At 39.5% G+C, this 15,331-nt stretch overlaps 1 protein-coding gene across 6 annotated transcripts in view; it reads left to right on the forward strand.

The window, feature by feature from the left end:
- The first annotated feature begins 1,776 nt into the window (after positions 1-1,776).
- Positions 1,777-15,331, forward strand: part of ARHGEF33 (Rho guanine nucleotide exchange factor 33) — a 73,844-nt gene continuing 60,289 nt past the window's right edge. For all 6 annotated transcript variants that reach the window (XM_058278423.1, XM_023586784.2, XM_058278426.1 and 3 more), the window contains exons 1-2: positions 1,777-1,910; positions 6,254-6,356. The gene's annotated coding sequence lies outside the window, so the exon portion shown is untranslated. The remainder of the gene's footprint in view (positions 1,911-6,253; positions 6,357-15,331) is intronic.

A 15,331-nucleotide genomic window follows, 5' to 3' on the forward strand; every position in this document is an offset into this window, starting at 1 on the left:
AAGAATAGATTAAATTTAAGAATATGCTTTTCTGAGGGGTATGTACAGCTTCAGACTACCACATACTATCAAGAAAGTGAAGAGACATCCCACAGAATGGAGGAAAATATTTGCAAATCAAATATCTGTTAAGGGTCTTATATCTAGAATGTATAAATAACTCTTACAACTCAACAATAAAAAGCCAAATAACCCAATTTAAAATGGTATAGGATATGGATAGTCATTTCTCTAAAGAAGACATACAACTACTATTACTATACACTTATTGTTTGTATATGTTTGTAAGTGATATACTTCAATAAAAGAAAAAAAGACATGCAAATGGCTAATGAACAAATGAAAACATTATCAACATCAAAATGCAAATCAAAATCACAATAGGATGCTAACTCACACTATCCAGGATGGCTATCATCAAAGAGACAGACAATAATAACAAGTGTTGGTGGGGATGTGGATTAATTGGGACTATTAAACATTGCTGATAGGATGTAAATATAGAATTGTATGACCTTCAGTTCCACTCCTAGGTGTGTACCCAAAAGAATTTAAAAATATGCTTGCACAAAAACGTGTACACAATGTTTATAGTAGCACATTTCATAATAGCCACAAAGTGGAAGCAAACCTAATGTCCATCAAGGGATGAATGGATAATCAAAATATGGGCTATTACTCAGCTATTAAAAGGGTGAAGTCATCATCATGATGGTGAAGTGAGATGCTACATTGTCCCATTCTCCCACAGACTCTCTGAACAACTAGCTAAACCTGGCAGAGCTATCTTCCTTAGCACTCTGGAAAATACTTAAAGGGTTGCAGTGCCTGGGTGAGTACCATATCAAGACAATGCAATCTAAACACATTAGGAAAAGCTTGTGGCACCCTTGATGGCCCCACCATTCCTTCCCCAGCTCAGTGTGGAAGCAGCCTGCCCTCTCATGTGGGCCCTGACCCTGACTACCAGGGTACATGTATGTCTGTGACAGTCTAGCTGATGGCAGCATGAAGGACTGAACCAGGACACTTGTGTCTGACTCATCCTCTGAGAACTTTCCCTGCATGCAGAAACAGCTTGCAGACAGCTAAAACAGTATAAGGAACAATCAAATCAAAGTGGCCTGGGGCAAAGGACTGTAGAACTGTAAATCTAAATTGAAATGTCTTTAAAATGTTCAAATAAAATGCTACATTTGTCAGTTTCTCATAACAATAGGTTTGTATTTTATGTCAAAGGACCCTGTATATAAATGTTCAGTGATACATTTAAAATTAGACATTCCTGGTTGTGTTGTGGAGTATCAGCTAGTACAGTTTTAGAATTAAATATTATTGTTAGCAAACTGGAATTTACAGGGAGATAAATACTGAATGAGTTAAGATAAGGTGAGAAGGTGCTTTAAGGTACCAGGACACATGATAAAACTACAAAACTGAAAAATATTTTATAGAAAAGTTCTGCTTTACTGAAAGCTGAATATTCCCCAGTAATATTTTTCTTCAAATATAAAATATTTAAGATAGGCACGATGTATATTTTACTTTTTTAAAACTTACTCTTAAAATTTTTAAACTTGTATTGCTATAGAAATAAAATTTCAGTATATAAATTTCCAGTTTTGTAAGAGAGCAGTCATTCCTCTTAAACAGTTTTCTCCTTTTTTTCCTTCTCGAAACTAAATGCAGTTATTTGATTAGTTGGTGCTAGAATTTGACCTGGAGCTTATATAATTAGAAGAGATGCTAGTTCTCCTCATTTGAAGGCCTGGTTAGCAAATGACAGTCTTCATTTAGGGGAAGTCAAACCAGCCACCTCTCTATCACTTCTTTTTATACCCTTTTAAATTAATTCAGAATCCAGATGAGCCTTGGTCTAAGGAGGAACTAACCACGGCAAGCAACATGGGGTAAGTGTGTGCTTTTATGTACTTTGAGAGGCATTGAGAGTAAAATGTTTTTACAAGAGTAAAGATATCCCTACCTCTGTACTATTTGATATATTAATTTAGACTCAGAATATGCTACCATTTATTTCAGGTAATTATTCAAACAACTTTTTATTCAAAAGTGTAACAATTTGTAAAGCATTCATTAATTCATTTCCTTATTTAACTTTTTATATTATGTCTTAATATTTCTTTGCAGGTGGTCAGCTAACGAAATATTTTGGGGACTGAAGAGTTTGGCATATTTGCGTATTTAGTTGAAACTGGGTTAAATTTTGAAAGCAGTCTTAAAGAAAGGAGGATAGAATTCTTCAATTACAAGGCAGCATATTTCCAACATGTACATGCCTCTTTGGGAATAGGTATAATTAAAGAATGAACAAGATTAGGAATGCAGGGAGGTTGATTTATGCCTTTTTAATATGATAAGCCTTATTTTTAAAGAGATTTTAGGTTACAGAAAAATTACATTGAAAGTACAAGGGGCTCTCATATATCTCATCCCGTCCCCCCTTTTTTTTGCAAAGCAGAAAAAGGATAGAGAATTTTGTCAGAGGTCATTCCAGTATGTTGGAAAAAATGTGTGCTGATTAAAAATGTGTTCCGATTAATTAACTAAGGGACATTAGTGAAACAATCCTAAACACTTTGCGGGGTTTGGGGGACGTGATGAGAATTGGATTTCACTTTAAAGCTGTTTATTCTTTCTTGCGAGAGGGTTCCATTATAATTAGTATTCTAATTAAATGAGATTTTATATGCTGAAACAATAGTAAAGATATTCTGAACATAGAAATTCATTTTTGTATCTTTATTTTTATAAATAGCTCTCATCACTACTGTCATATTGATGCAAATGCTACAGCTCTTTCACTAAAGCCTACTTCTGAAGGATTCAGCATAAATGATCAGAAATTTATGCTATAGAAAAACCCGTTTGGGGACACATGTTTATTCTAACCAGTTTCCAAGAATTCAGTTGTTAAGATCTAAATTTTTGTTGATACTATGGGCTCTGAAAATGTAGTCTAAATCAGTTGGAAACCTCAGAGGCTTTTGAAAGGAAGATTATCCTACAAGTGTTGAACTTTCAATGCAAATATAATTGGTGTGCCTTAAAACTATAGCTTAGGAGCTTAGCCCCTTTTACAAATCTCATACACCTTTGGTTAATTTGATTTGGGACAGAGTCAATGCGGCTGCTGGGGTCTCCTCATTCCCCTCCCCTCTTCCGTCTTTCCTCAGTGCAGAGGAGCATACACCACCATCGCGGGCTGCAAGGAGGACGAGCGATGCGCAAACAACTGTTTTGTTTTGCTTTTTAAAGACAGTGGTTCTTAACCTTTTTGTGGGTCAAGGATCTCTTTGAGAATCTTTAGAAACCAGTCCACCCTCTTGGCAAAACATGTCAAGTCACACAAAATTTCACATACAATTTCACAAGATTTCCAGGTGCCTGGAAACCCTAGCTATGGACCCCAGGTCAAGAACATTTGGTTTTGACTTTTAGAATGAGAGTATGAGTTGTTCAATATTTTACCTAATTTCTGGACTTAGCTTAATAATTCCTTCTAATATTCTCCGAGGGGAAATACTGAAGATGCTAATTCTTCCACTGAGCACCTCCCCAGGACACACACACACACAGTGTACCTGAGAGTGAAACTCAGCTTAGCCAGTGTCCATATTTTGACCACCACATTACTACTGCCAGTCCCCAAGGACTTGACTAATCACTGCGCCTTCCAAAGGGCCAGGAGTCACCTTTAGAGCTGCAGAAGAAAAGAGCCTTCATTCTTTTATTTGTAAGGCACTTTGGGTGTCTCAGAGAGGATGAACTAAATAAATCATAAATTGCTAAATATTACACAGGACACCCTTCTGATTGATCAGTTCATTATTATTTTGATGCCTGCTCCTTCTTCTTTGAGGTTTGGGATCTACCCTTACTGATAAAAGGGAAGTTAATAGATACTAACTCCCTTAGAAGTCTTCCTAATATAACCAGAAAAGTAAAAATGAGAAAGTGGCAAAGGAGCAAACACTCCAACGCTCGAATTAGTCCATATGAGGAAATCTCTAGAATTCATCCCTGAGAACGAGGAAGCAGCTGTCTAGGATTTTTGTTTGGGGCCTGCTAATCTCAAAGGCTTTTTGAGGATATGTGGTTTTTTTACTCCCCTGCTGAGAAACTTTCAGTGACTCCTTATTCTCTACACTGCAAAGCAGGCCCCAAAGAAGATATCCATCTGTTCCCAGCCTACCTGTCTAGCCTCGCCTTCTATTCTTTCTTCCATGTTCCCTAGGATCTCTAAATTCATCTGTGTCTGGTGACTTTCTTCCTCTGTTCCTTTGCTGATCCTCTTTTTTACCATTTCTACATATTGTTCAAAACCCAGAAGTTTCTTCATCAATTTTTTTTCTAATCCTCACAACTGAAATTCATCATTTCTCCTCTAAGAGTTTAGGTGCTTCATACTTTTCTTACTGTGCTTGTCACAGCCTTTCCTTTCCTACTGTACTGTAAGCTCTTTTGAGCAGGGGCAATGTTGTCTTTGTCTTTGTACTTCTGCCAGCACTTGGCACAAGGCCTTGGACATACTATGTGCTTAATAAAGGCTTGTGGATGGAAGTGAACTCTGCTTTTCCTAAAAATTCATGTACAAACTAAAAACTTTATTTTAGCTAAACTTCCCTTCTTTCTTCCCTAATTGAGTGGCCCCATTTCTAAGGTTTGATCTGAAGAGCTCAAATGAGTAATAACCAAAATATGAGAAATGCAAGGAAGAAAGGCTAAAAACAAGGGCTTCTGAAGTGTGGAGAATTTTTCCTTAATAAGGGGAATACACATACATAGGCTCAAAGGGAAATCAAAACTGGTTCCTGGTTCTAGATAACTTCTTAGAGGGCCAGCCTATCAGTTAGCATGGGGCTCATCTATATGTGACAGAAAAAAGAACAGTGTCTTAAACTAGCTGGATTTTTATTTCCCTCTCACATAGGAAATCACAAAACTAAACAAAGCCCTCCAGAGAGAAGCAATCCAGAGCTGTTAGAGCAGTTGCTTGGTGTGAGAGATCCAGTTCTTTTGCTGTGCTGCCATCCTTAGTGTTTGGCCTCACGGTTCAAGAAGGCTGCTCAGGTTTCATCATCTCACTGATGTTCAGCCAGCAGGAAGGAGGAAGCGTGTTCTCTCTCCTAAGGAGACTTCCCAGAGGTCACTCGCACTAGTTCTACTTACACCCCATGGTAGAAGTCTACCCTCATGGGTACAGCAAGCTGCAAGGAAGAACAGTCTAGCTGTGTGGGATTGAAGAATGAATACTGAGAGGCAACTAGAATGTCTGAGAGTCAGTATCAACCTTGTTTTGTCTCTTATATTCCTTCAGGGCAAAGTACAGCATTATGCACAAAAACATACCTGAAAAAGTTTCTGTTAAAGTTAGGAGGAAAATAAAGAGCAAGCCAAGCTGGGAATAAACATAGATTCACCTAGGATAAAGGACAAGGCCCTTGGCAAAAATGACAAAGTGACTAAATAACAGTCATTCCATACATGCCCATCTCCCCCCAGCCTTCATCTCCCTTTGTCCCCAAATCTACCCTGTGAGGTGAGCATTAATACTAGGCAAATTATATTGATTGGGAAACCAAAATCCAAAAGGATTCAGTGACTTGGCCAAGGCTTCTGCCCAAGAGGCTTCAGAGAATGAGAAATAAATAAAACATGTAGCTTCCTTGGAACCAGCTGTACTGCTGGGGAAGGGGTAGGGGTGGGGGGGCTCATAAATCATAGAATGTGCTTCAAATGGATTTGTTTTTAATGATTGTGGATCACCTCAATTAACCCCTACAGGAAAACCTATTACAAGCTTTTCACTTGTGACTTGAAGTGATTTCATTTAATGTGGGATACTTAGGAAAAAAGCTCTAAAATTGTTAACTGTCAATATTTTACAGTCAGATGAACTGTTTTGAAAACTCTCCTGATTCTGCAAAGTCCCTGGTCCCCCTGAGCCATGCTGTAGCACTTCAGCTGTGTTTTGAATTTTTCATTTATTTCATTTGTATTAATCCCCAGAGATACTCACAAATTCTGAGGTGATGGTGCCTATTTGCACCAAGTGACTTAAAAAAGAAAAGACAGTAAAACACGAACTTTTACTTTTTACTCTATATTTGCCTGAACTCTTAGAAATTTTAACGGTGAAAATGCGTTGTGTCTATAATGAAAAATTTTATTAAAAATTATCGGAAAAAAGACAAGGTACCTGTCATTATCAATGGCATTTTGTTTTTTACAGAATCTCTAGAGACATCAGGAAGACGACGCCACAAAACATGGTGTGATGTCTACTGGTGGAGACAGGCCACAAGGGGAGTGAAATGGCAAAGAACTTGTTTCTAGTAAGGACACAGATAAACCGAGACCTTTAGTTTAAACTATTGATCATTCATGAAGTATAAGTATTATAAATTGCTTCCAAGAATTTTATAACCCTTCTTTGCTTAAAAGCAGCAGATGGGCTAACAGCCACCTCATAAACCAGCCATGTTACCTCAGGCTTTTACCGCATTCATGAATGTTTACTTACAGTGTTGAGACAATGATGAACTATGTCTTAGTTGAGTTCTGCTGTAGGGGATGTTTTTGGAGATTACGAAAAAGCCTTAAAAATTAATATTTACTTTACTTTCAACCAATATTATTGAATCCCTGCTATGTGCTGGTCTTTTTGTCACACAATAACTATGTAGGTGAGTATGTAATATCCCATTTTACAGTTGAGGAAATTTAGGCTTATGAAAGTTAAGTAATTTGCCCAGGGTCACAAAACTAAGTAGCAAGGCTGGGATTGGAAGTTAGGTGTCTGATACAGTGAAGAAAAAGTTCCATAGATAAAAGCACATATTTTTTTAATTCCAAAGCTACAAAGTGCTCATTGTAAAATAAACTTGATCAGGACAGAGGAGTATAAGTGAAATATGAAAGCCCATCCCACCCCCTTCACCATCCTTCTGTCCAAGCATAACCACTGTTAGTAGTGTGATATAAATTCTGCCATGTCTTTCCTCTGTCTAGTGTACTCTTCAGTGTATCATACTTCCTGTCTTCTTGAAAAGAAAATCATTGAATCGATGAAATGGAATTAATTATATATCTTTATTAGAATAAACATCTACCTTTAAACAATAACTGAAACATTCATTCAGCTAATGTTAGGCATCGAAATGTAGAGATTCAAAGAAGAATAGAACTCTCTCTCCTAGGGACTTGTAATCTAGTGCAGTGGTTCTTAATTTATTTTTGAGACCGTAATTATGGACTCCTTTGAGAGTCAGATATGAGATCTGGACATTCTCCCCAGAAGAACACAAACCTACATAAATTTTTCCCTGTAATTCAGGGAATTCATGAACACCCTGAGAGTATATGGACCCCTGATGTTACAGAAGTGAAAGGGACTTTTAAATTAATAATTTGACATAAATGCTGTAATAGAAGTGTGAACAAGATACCAGGGCAGGAGAGAAAAGCTTAATTCTACCAGGTCATGTCAAGGAAGACAGGGAGAAAAGACGATGGCACAGAATCTTGAAGGATACTAGAACTTTGCCAGCTAGCTCAGGCAGGGAAAGGATGTCCACTGAGAAAAAAGCATTTGTAAAGCCCAGAGGACAGAAAGAACAGGGATGGCAAGTCTTTCCTTGGGATTGGAGCCCAGGGTGTGTATGGGGAGTGACTGAAGAAGAATCTGCAGAGCTAAGCAGATGCCAGGTCATGAAGGGGTTTGTCTGTTGTGTTAGGGTGTTTGAATTCTGGGGATCTTGATCCAGATTTTCATAGATAGATAATAATTCTGTAGTTAATGAATGATTACATAAATGATCACAGAAATATTAATTTTGATCGTGGAGTAAGATATAAAGAGCAGATAAGACCATTTGATTCAGACCTGTTGGGGGTCATATATTAAATAATATGCTCAAAGATAAATTGCCAAAATCAAATGGAATCAACTGGAAGGCCATTGCTGTTACAAAGGAAATTGGGAGAATAAAGCACTGAAGCTGTGTTTGTAAAGTAAAAGGGCTATAATTAAAACTCAAAATTTGGACACCCATCTCTGGTGAGTCCAGGCGCAATCAAGCTACTGTCAGTCACTCAGGCACTCCTGGCTTCCCACACTGCTCCAGGAACTCCACATGGGATCTTTGGTTTCCCCTTGGCCCTTCCTCTTGCAGCAAACAGGAAAAGGAAAGGGGGTAAAATGGGTCCGTTTCTTAACATTTCTGTACTGAGCATGGATTACTTTTATAAATATTTCTAACTGACTAAAATATAATTTAATTTTAAAGCATCTGTAGTATAAAGCAAGGCTTACAAATAATATCAGAACTGGTTAATATTATTTGGCTGTACTTAGCATAATATACCTAAATAAAAAAATCCAGTATTAGTCTCAGTTCCTACTTCTTGGCAATGGCTTCATAATAAGGTGAGCCTAAAGTCTTCTCAGGGATATTTTAATTAATAAATATATATTTTTATTATTAATTTAAAATTTTAGTTATTAGCATTTTAGTTATGGGTGCTATAAAGGCTACAAAGACTAAATTGTAACATATGGTATATATGCTATTTTTTGTGTACAATGTATCTTGTAAAATTATTTTTAAATACCAAGAAGCATTTGGTCTTTGCCAAAAGGTAGCGCTCTGAAAGATTTTGGTCTGCATATGTAGAGAGTGGAGTTTTGTTAACATATACTTTTCAGTTTAGATGAAATAACATTGATTTTACCATTTACCTTTTCCAGCTCATTAATAAAAATTGGGCGTTCTTGCCATTAATATGAAAAAAAAAAGTTCTGTGTTTTCTTTAGGGAAAGAAATCATTTGGCATAAGCACCCCTGGAATTCATTTTAACTGGGATAAACATGTGCTAAGTACCCACTGCAAAAATTCTCAAATTTTCACAGGTCGGAAGAACGTGAACAAATGATATAATTTACTTATCTTTAACACTCAGGCTAATTTTGGCTCCCCCCCCCCCCATAAAATATCTGAGCATTTAAGAATAAATAATTACTTAAAAATTGCTTACCACTGAGTAAAATTATTACTGTAAAAAGATGCTTGTCCTGAGGCTTCAAGTCCAGCACTCTCGTTTGATAACACCAGGTACATGCCAGGTGCTGTGGGATATGAATAAGAAGTGATCTTTGCCCTAATGGGGTTTACAGTGTTGTATGGAAAATAAACATAAAGCCTATTATCTATAACTCCTAGCAGGGAAAAATACTAATAAGTTTTGAGAGGGCAGTAGAAGAGGGATGGACTTACTGTGACTTAGAAGATCAGGGCAGCCTTCATAGAGAAGGTGGTATTTGGATTGAGCCTTGAAGGATGAGAAATATTTCATTAGGTAAGGAAAGATATTTGAGATATTGAGGATGGGAGGAGCAAAGGCACAGAGGCATAAAATAACTTGGGATGAATGGAATGCATGAATGTTGATCATCTACACAAATGGTTTTTAATTACTATAAAATTTTATTAGAAATACCATAAAATAGAGAAATAAATCAAGTACATTCAACTAGACTGGCCACAAGTTGTTACGGCTGCACGATTATATGAACTTAAGTCTAACTGGCTACAGGGACTCTGGGATAGGAGCCCCAGGGGATAAGGTGAGGTAGTGATTTCCAGAGCTGATGAGCTGGGGTTGGTGAGATGGGCCTCCAGAGCTTTCAAATTAAATTTCCACAGGCAGAGCTGAGTCGAGCTCCCAGATGCCTTAGACTAAATAGCTGACATTGGTTCCAAGGGAGTTTCTCGCAGTATTCCACGTCTGAACAGAGGAGAGGCCGGTCCCCCTGGGAGGAGGGTGGAAGGGGGCACCCACGAGGCAGTGCTCAGCCTCCCTCCCAGGGCCAATGGCAGCTCCTTCTGACCTCATGCTGGCTATACCACCCAGCAAAACAAAATTCCACAGCAAAACCAGACTCCCCCTTCTTCGAAGGCTTTTCGGTGACCATCTGTTGCTGTTCAAATTGGCCTTTCAGATACCCAACCCTTACCCCAAACACACACACACACTCTCCAGTTTATCAAGGCATCCCTTTCAGTCACTCAAGCCACTTTCTTTGAGAGAAGAAAAGTAGTTTCTCTCTCTCATTACACTTCCAGGGATGTTCGGCCCCGCTCAAAGAGTAGTGCACAGGCAGCTCTTCAATCCAGCTCTAACCCCATCTTCCAAAAGAAGCTGCCAAGAAGCATTGCTGGTGGACTCCCTCCCTGCCCGCAGCTGGGCTGAGGATGTGCTTGGGTCACAAGTGCTCGATTCTGGCTCCTGCATGCTCACTATAAAAGAAGTAAGCACCCTTCTACCCCCGCTGGAGGATCTTTGAATCTAGAACTCAACATTTGCTTTTCCTTTCATCTCTATTGATTCTAGAGCGGGCTAAGCTTCCGGCTTTGTCCTAGGTAAAATTGTGAAGGATGGTAATAATAACTACCGTTTATCACACAGAGACTGAGCTTCCTTCACTAACTCATTTGATCAATTTTCTATTTTCCAAAAGAAACCAGATTCAGTGAGGTTAAGTTTCCCCAAGATCGAACAACGATTGAAATCATGGAGATGAGATTTGATCTTGCAGACCTCAGAGCTCAGATTCCTTCTCCCTAGCCGGCTGGCACCTGCTTGGCTGTCAGTGTTGCTCTCAGCTAGCTGGTGTTTGCTCATACCAGAGTAAGGTGTGTTCCAAGGAAATCTCTCAAACTCCAAAGGAATAATTTTTTATAGTGGTGATGACAGGCAGTGAGGTTGATATATTTGGGCAAGAGGCCTGCCCTGCCAGGCATTTCATTTCACACATATGGAGCTCACCTCACTGAGATTAAAGCAGTGTTATAAAATCACTGTATTTATACAAGAAGTTGGGACTCCGTTGGGAACCATTTTCTTACTTCTGTCAAATAGGATAATCTGGAAGACCCAGGAAGAACAGGAGTGACCTAGGAGCCCATGATTTAGTCAAGTCACTGAGCCTCTCTGGACCTCACGTTCCTTGTTTGTAAAATGATGGGGTCTGGCTGGCAGATGTCTGTGGAAGGTTTTTGTTCTGAATTTCTTTACCACTCTATGCTAAAGCCTTGGTTTATACTGAAGCATTTTTGGTGGGTGTGGTTTGGTTTTGTTTTTGCTTTTCAGAACTAGCGAGATTGGATGACTCATTTATCCAGCACATACTTGTGCGGAGCTAGCTCTGTGCTAGACCCTGTTCCAGACCGTGGGGAATGCAGTGTTTGAACAAAATTGTCTATGTCCCCACGAGGTGGAAGAGGCAGGCAGTGATGGTCAATGGACAAATAAATATATAACATTGTCATTTGACAACAAACACTGGGGGTGGGACTGGGGGTGGGGGGTGGAATAAAGCGATGAAAGGGAGCTCGGAGTGCTGGACCGCCCTGTCTTCCGTGCTGTGGTCAGGGAAAGGCTCTCTGCTAGGGTGACATTTAGACAGAGGCTGAGGCCTAAGCACCTTTTTATCCTTAATGCGTGCTGATGGCTTGTTGTAAACGTGAAAGGACCCTGAAGCTGTGAAAAGATGGAAAAGAAGTAGTCCTTGGTGGAGGTGAGTGAGAGCTTGTGCTCCCACCCAGCTCTTCCTTCCCATGCCTCGTAGGTCCCAGGATTTTCATAAGGGAGTTTGCTCTCTTTCTGTGATTCCAAACACTCCATTTTTAACATTTTAATTTCCAAATTTCCAAACAGACTGCATCTATTTATTAATTTTATTTGATCCCAATGGGGATTATATTTATTAACAGGAAACTTTATATAAACAAAACCATGATAATTGAATTTACAGGATTTTAAGGGATCTGTTTTACAGGTGAACTTCATATCCAGATTTCCCATGTTTCTCTCTTTAGGCTCACAAACCACAAGTTAGGGCAAGGGTTCTTAGCCTTTTTGGTTCCGCGGACCCCTTTGTCAGTCAGGTGAAAACTATGGACCCCTTACTAAGTCCACACTATTCTGTGTAGTATTTAATAAATACATCACATCTGCACCATGACGTTCCCACAAGAATAATGTTTTTTTTAAATTTCAATTCAAGCTCATTGACCCCCCTGTTAAGAACTCCTGAGTTAGAGGAAGGTCCTAAGCTAAACAATGTATAGGAAGGAGTTAAAATACAGGGCTGGGCGGGAAACTGCTTTCTTAGAGCTGGGATTTTTTTTTTTTTTTTTAGATTCATACTGCATTTGCTGGTTCTTTTGCTTCCTACCATATTAATTTGTTTTGAAACCAGGAGAGACCAAGAGCATGGATTCCCAAGCAGATAAATGGCAGGCGTTAGGGTGTCAAGGTAGGTCCATTAGGAAGGAGGAAGAAGTGGGCAGGCCCCAGCAATAGGGTTTCTGGGGGCAGGTTTCCAAGTGAATGAAGCAAGAAAAGATTGCCTTTGCCTACTGCTACCCCTGCAACTAAATTCTAAACATTAGAATCATATATATATATCTCCAATATATTATAGATATCCAATATATTATATATATAAAGGGCTAAGCCATTGCAGATCATCCTATTTATGACCCTGTAACTTTGAAAATGCCCAGAAGGGTCTAGAGCAGTAAATCCCTTTCTGCTACTCTCCTAGCCTGGATTTCCTGAGGCCAAATATTTCTCTAGATTCTAAATCCATGACTTCTTGACTTTTAGGTGGCAGAACACAGACTTGTTTTAATTGGAGGAGGCTCATGTGCTAAACAATCTCTGGGATTATCTAGGAGGGCATTTGGGCGGATTTATCATCTTTGTCAACAAACTTTTATTTCACTTCCCTAAGAACATAGAACAGGTCCCACGGATACTAAGAGGTGGGAAAAAAAGGCCTATTTTCTCAAGGAGTTTATAATCTATTTAGTAAATGAGATTATTTACATAAGAGAATAAGTTACATAAGAAAGTCATGGTTTCGGTTCCAATAGAGTTCTACAAATATTTTGAGACTGGAGGATGATCTCCTATTGGATTGAAGAGTAAAAGTTCCAGAGAAGGAATGGGCCTTGAGTTAGACTTTGGAGAACAAGTAAGGATTTGACAATGGAGGAGGGGGAAGGAAAGCAGGCCAGGAGCAGGTGAGGGGAGAGACAAGGTAGGAGAGTGCCTGGTGAATGAAAGGAGGCTGGCATGTCTCTGATGTGTTGGAAACAATGTTGGAGGGAAGGTCAGGGACTTTGTGGAGGGACTTGAGGTTTGTATTTTATTTTATAAAGATGAAAGCTAATAAGTTTTTGAGCAGGACCAGGAGATGGTCAAAGTGACATTTAAAGGAAAACAATTTAGTAGCAATGTAGAAGGTTGATAAACTAATTAGGTTGCTTCTTTAGAACTTGAGGTGGGAAGCAGTCAGGCTGAACCAGAGAGGTGACAATGAGGAGGGAAAGGGAAAAAATTTAAGAAACTTTATTAAGGAAGACTCACAACCATATAAGTTATATAGGAGAAGAGGAAGTTCCTTTGGAGGTCTTGAGCCCGGGTTAATTGTGGTGCCAGTAACAGAGCCTGGGAAATCTGAAAGGGGAACCTGGGTAGGCCTAAAGATGCCAATGGAGCAGCCAGTGAAACTATTTATTGGGAAGAAGCATACTTGCAGGCAGAGACATTAATTTTAGGAGGGAAAAAAGATCAGAAGAAAAACCAGTTTTGTTTCCTTCCCTCAAAACAAAGACCTGAATATTTCTAAATGGCCAAAAATGCAGAGTGTAAGAACTAGCGATTAGGAAATTGTGACCTGCTTAGCATAGTTTCAGTTTGAGGTACTCTGTTTTTTTGAGGTTGAACAGTTATGAAGGCTTTGGGCCTGGAGGCCCGGGGAAGGGAGACTGTTGGCTGCTGTTATCACATTTTACTGAGCAATACTTGGAGATACCTTGCTAAATTTTAGTCTCAGCATTTTAGAGCTGGAAGGACTTTAAGAGACTCCTGCTACCACCGAAGAAGAAAGGGAAGCCCAGAAAGTGTTGGCTTTCCCACAGCCCAGACCAGTGAGGAGTCAGGGTCAGATCCTCAGTATGGTACTCATCTCCTCCCCCAGTGCTGGGCAGCAGGTGCACTACCTTCCTGGCTCTATTTTTTTTTTTTTTTAAGATTTTATTTCTGCCGCCTACCTCCACCCCCAGCCCATTGTTTGCACTCGCTGTCTGCTCGTCTTCTTTTTTAGGAGGCACCAGAACCGAACCTGGGAACTTCCATGTGGGAGGGAGGTGCCCAATCACCTGAGCTGCATCTGCTCCCCTTCCTGAATCTTTAGAGAGCATTTTTATCTGGTTCTAAAGCCAGAAGCCCTAAGAAAATGTTCATAGGCTACATGATCAAAAAGCAAAATGGAAGGCATTGAAGACAGGAAACGATGAGGCAGCACATGTGGGCATTGTTAGATGGACTTGCCTTCAGGGAAGGGAATCACTTTCCAGTGATATTAGAACCAGATGAAATGGGCATAATATGCATACTGAATAATTTCCTTGCTGTATGCTTAAGCAGCCCTAGAATACATTTCAAGTGAGGTTGTTTAGTGTCTTTCCATGTACTATTAAATGTTCGTAAGAACAGGATTGCTCCCAACTATCTGGGATGGATGAAGTATGTAATTCAGTTTGAAGGCAGGAGGATGGAGGACCATTCTACTATTATTTACTTATTTCTGTCTCAACTTGTTCCAAAAGGGAAATTGAAATAATGCAACAAAAGATTTAAGAATCAGAATATAGCTTCTTAACAAAACCAACCCCGATGGGTTTTGGTCTCTTTTTGGAATGTCTCTAGGGCTCTTCTGCCTGTCCCAAACTTACCAGATATGGTAAAAAAAAAAAAAAAAAAAAAAATTACTCATTGGTTGGGTCCAATGTGCCTCCACTGTGGGTAGGGTAGTCATGCACTCAGCTGAGATTATAAAAGAAATAGTCACTCTAATAAAAACTTTACACTTTTCATTAATCTATTAAAAATGTTGGACATTCCTTCTATCTAGGTCACTGTGCTGTTGCATTCTGTGATAATAATAGGTTATGAGATGATCCCTGTCTTCGTTAGGACAGAGAACAGTTGAGGAGAAGGTCAGACAGCCAAGGCAAACATCACGAGGGGCATGAGACCTGAGCTTTGAAGGCTGGCCAGGACTTGGGCTGGCAGAGGTCAGAGGGTTTCAGGCAGGTGCCCTGAGGGGATGGTGCTCCTTAGGTGGGCGTGCGTGAGGCCTGGGGGTGGACTGTTTTAGTGGTAAGTGAACATTGCTGGCCCTTGTCTAGCTGAGGTGATGGGTTTGCAAGGTTTGTCAAGGATTTTGAACTCCCG

The sequence above is a fragment of the Dasypus novemcinctus genome, chromosome 17, assembly GCF_030445035.2.
Source record: "Dasypus novemcinctus isolate mDasNov1 chromosome 17, mDasNov1.1.hap2, whole genome shotgun sequence".
Lineage (NCBI taxonomy): Eukaryota > Metazoa > Chordata > Mammalia > Cingulata > Dasypodidae > Dasypus > Dasypus novemcinctus.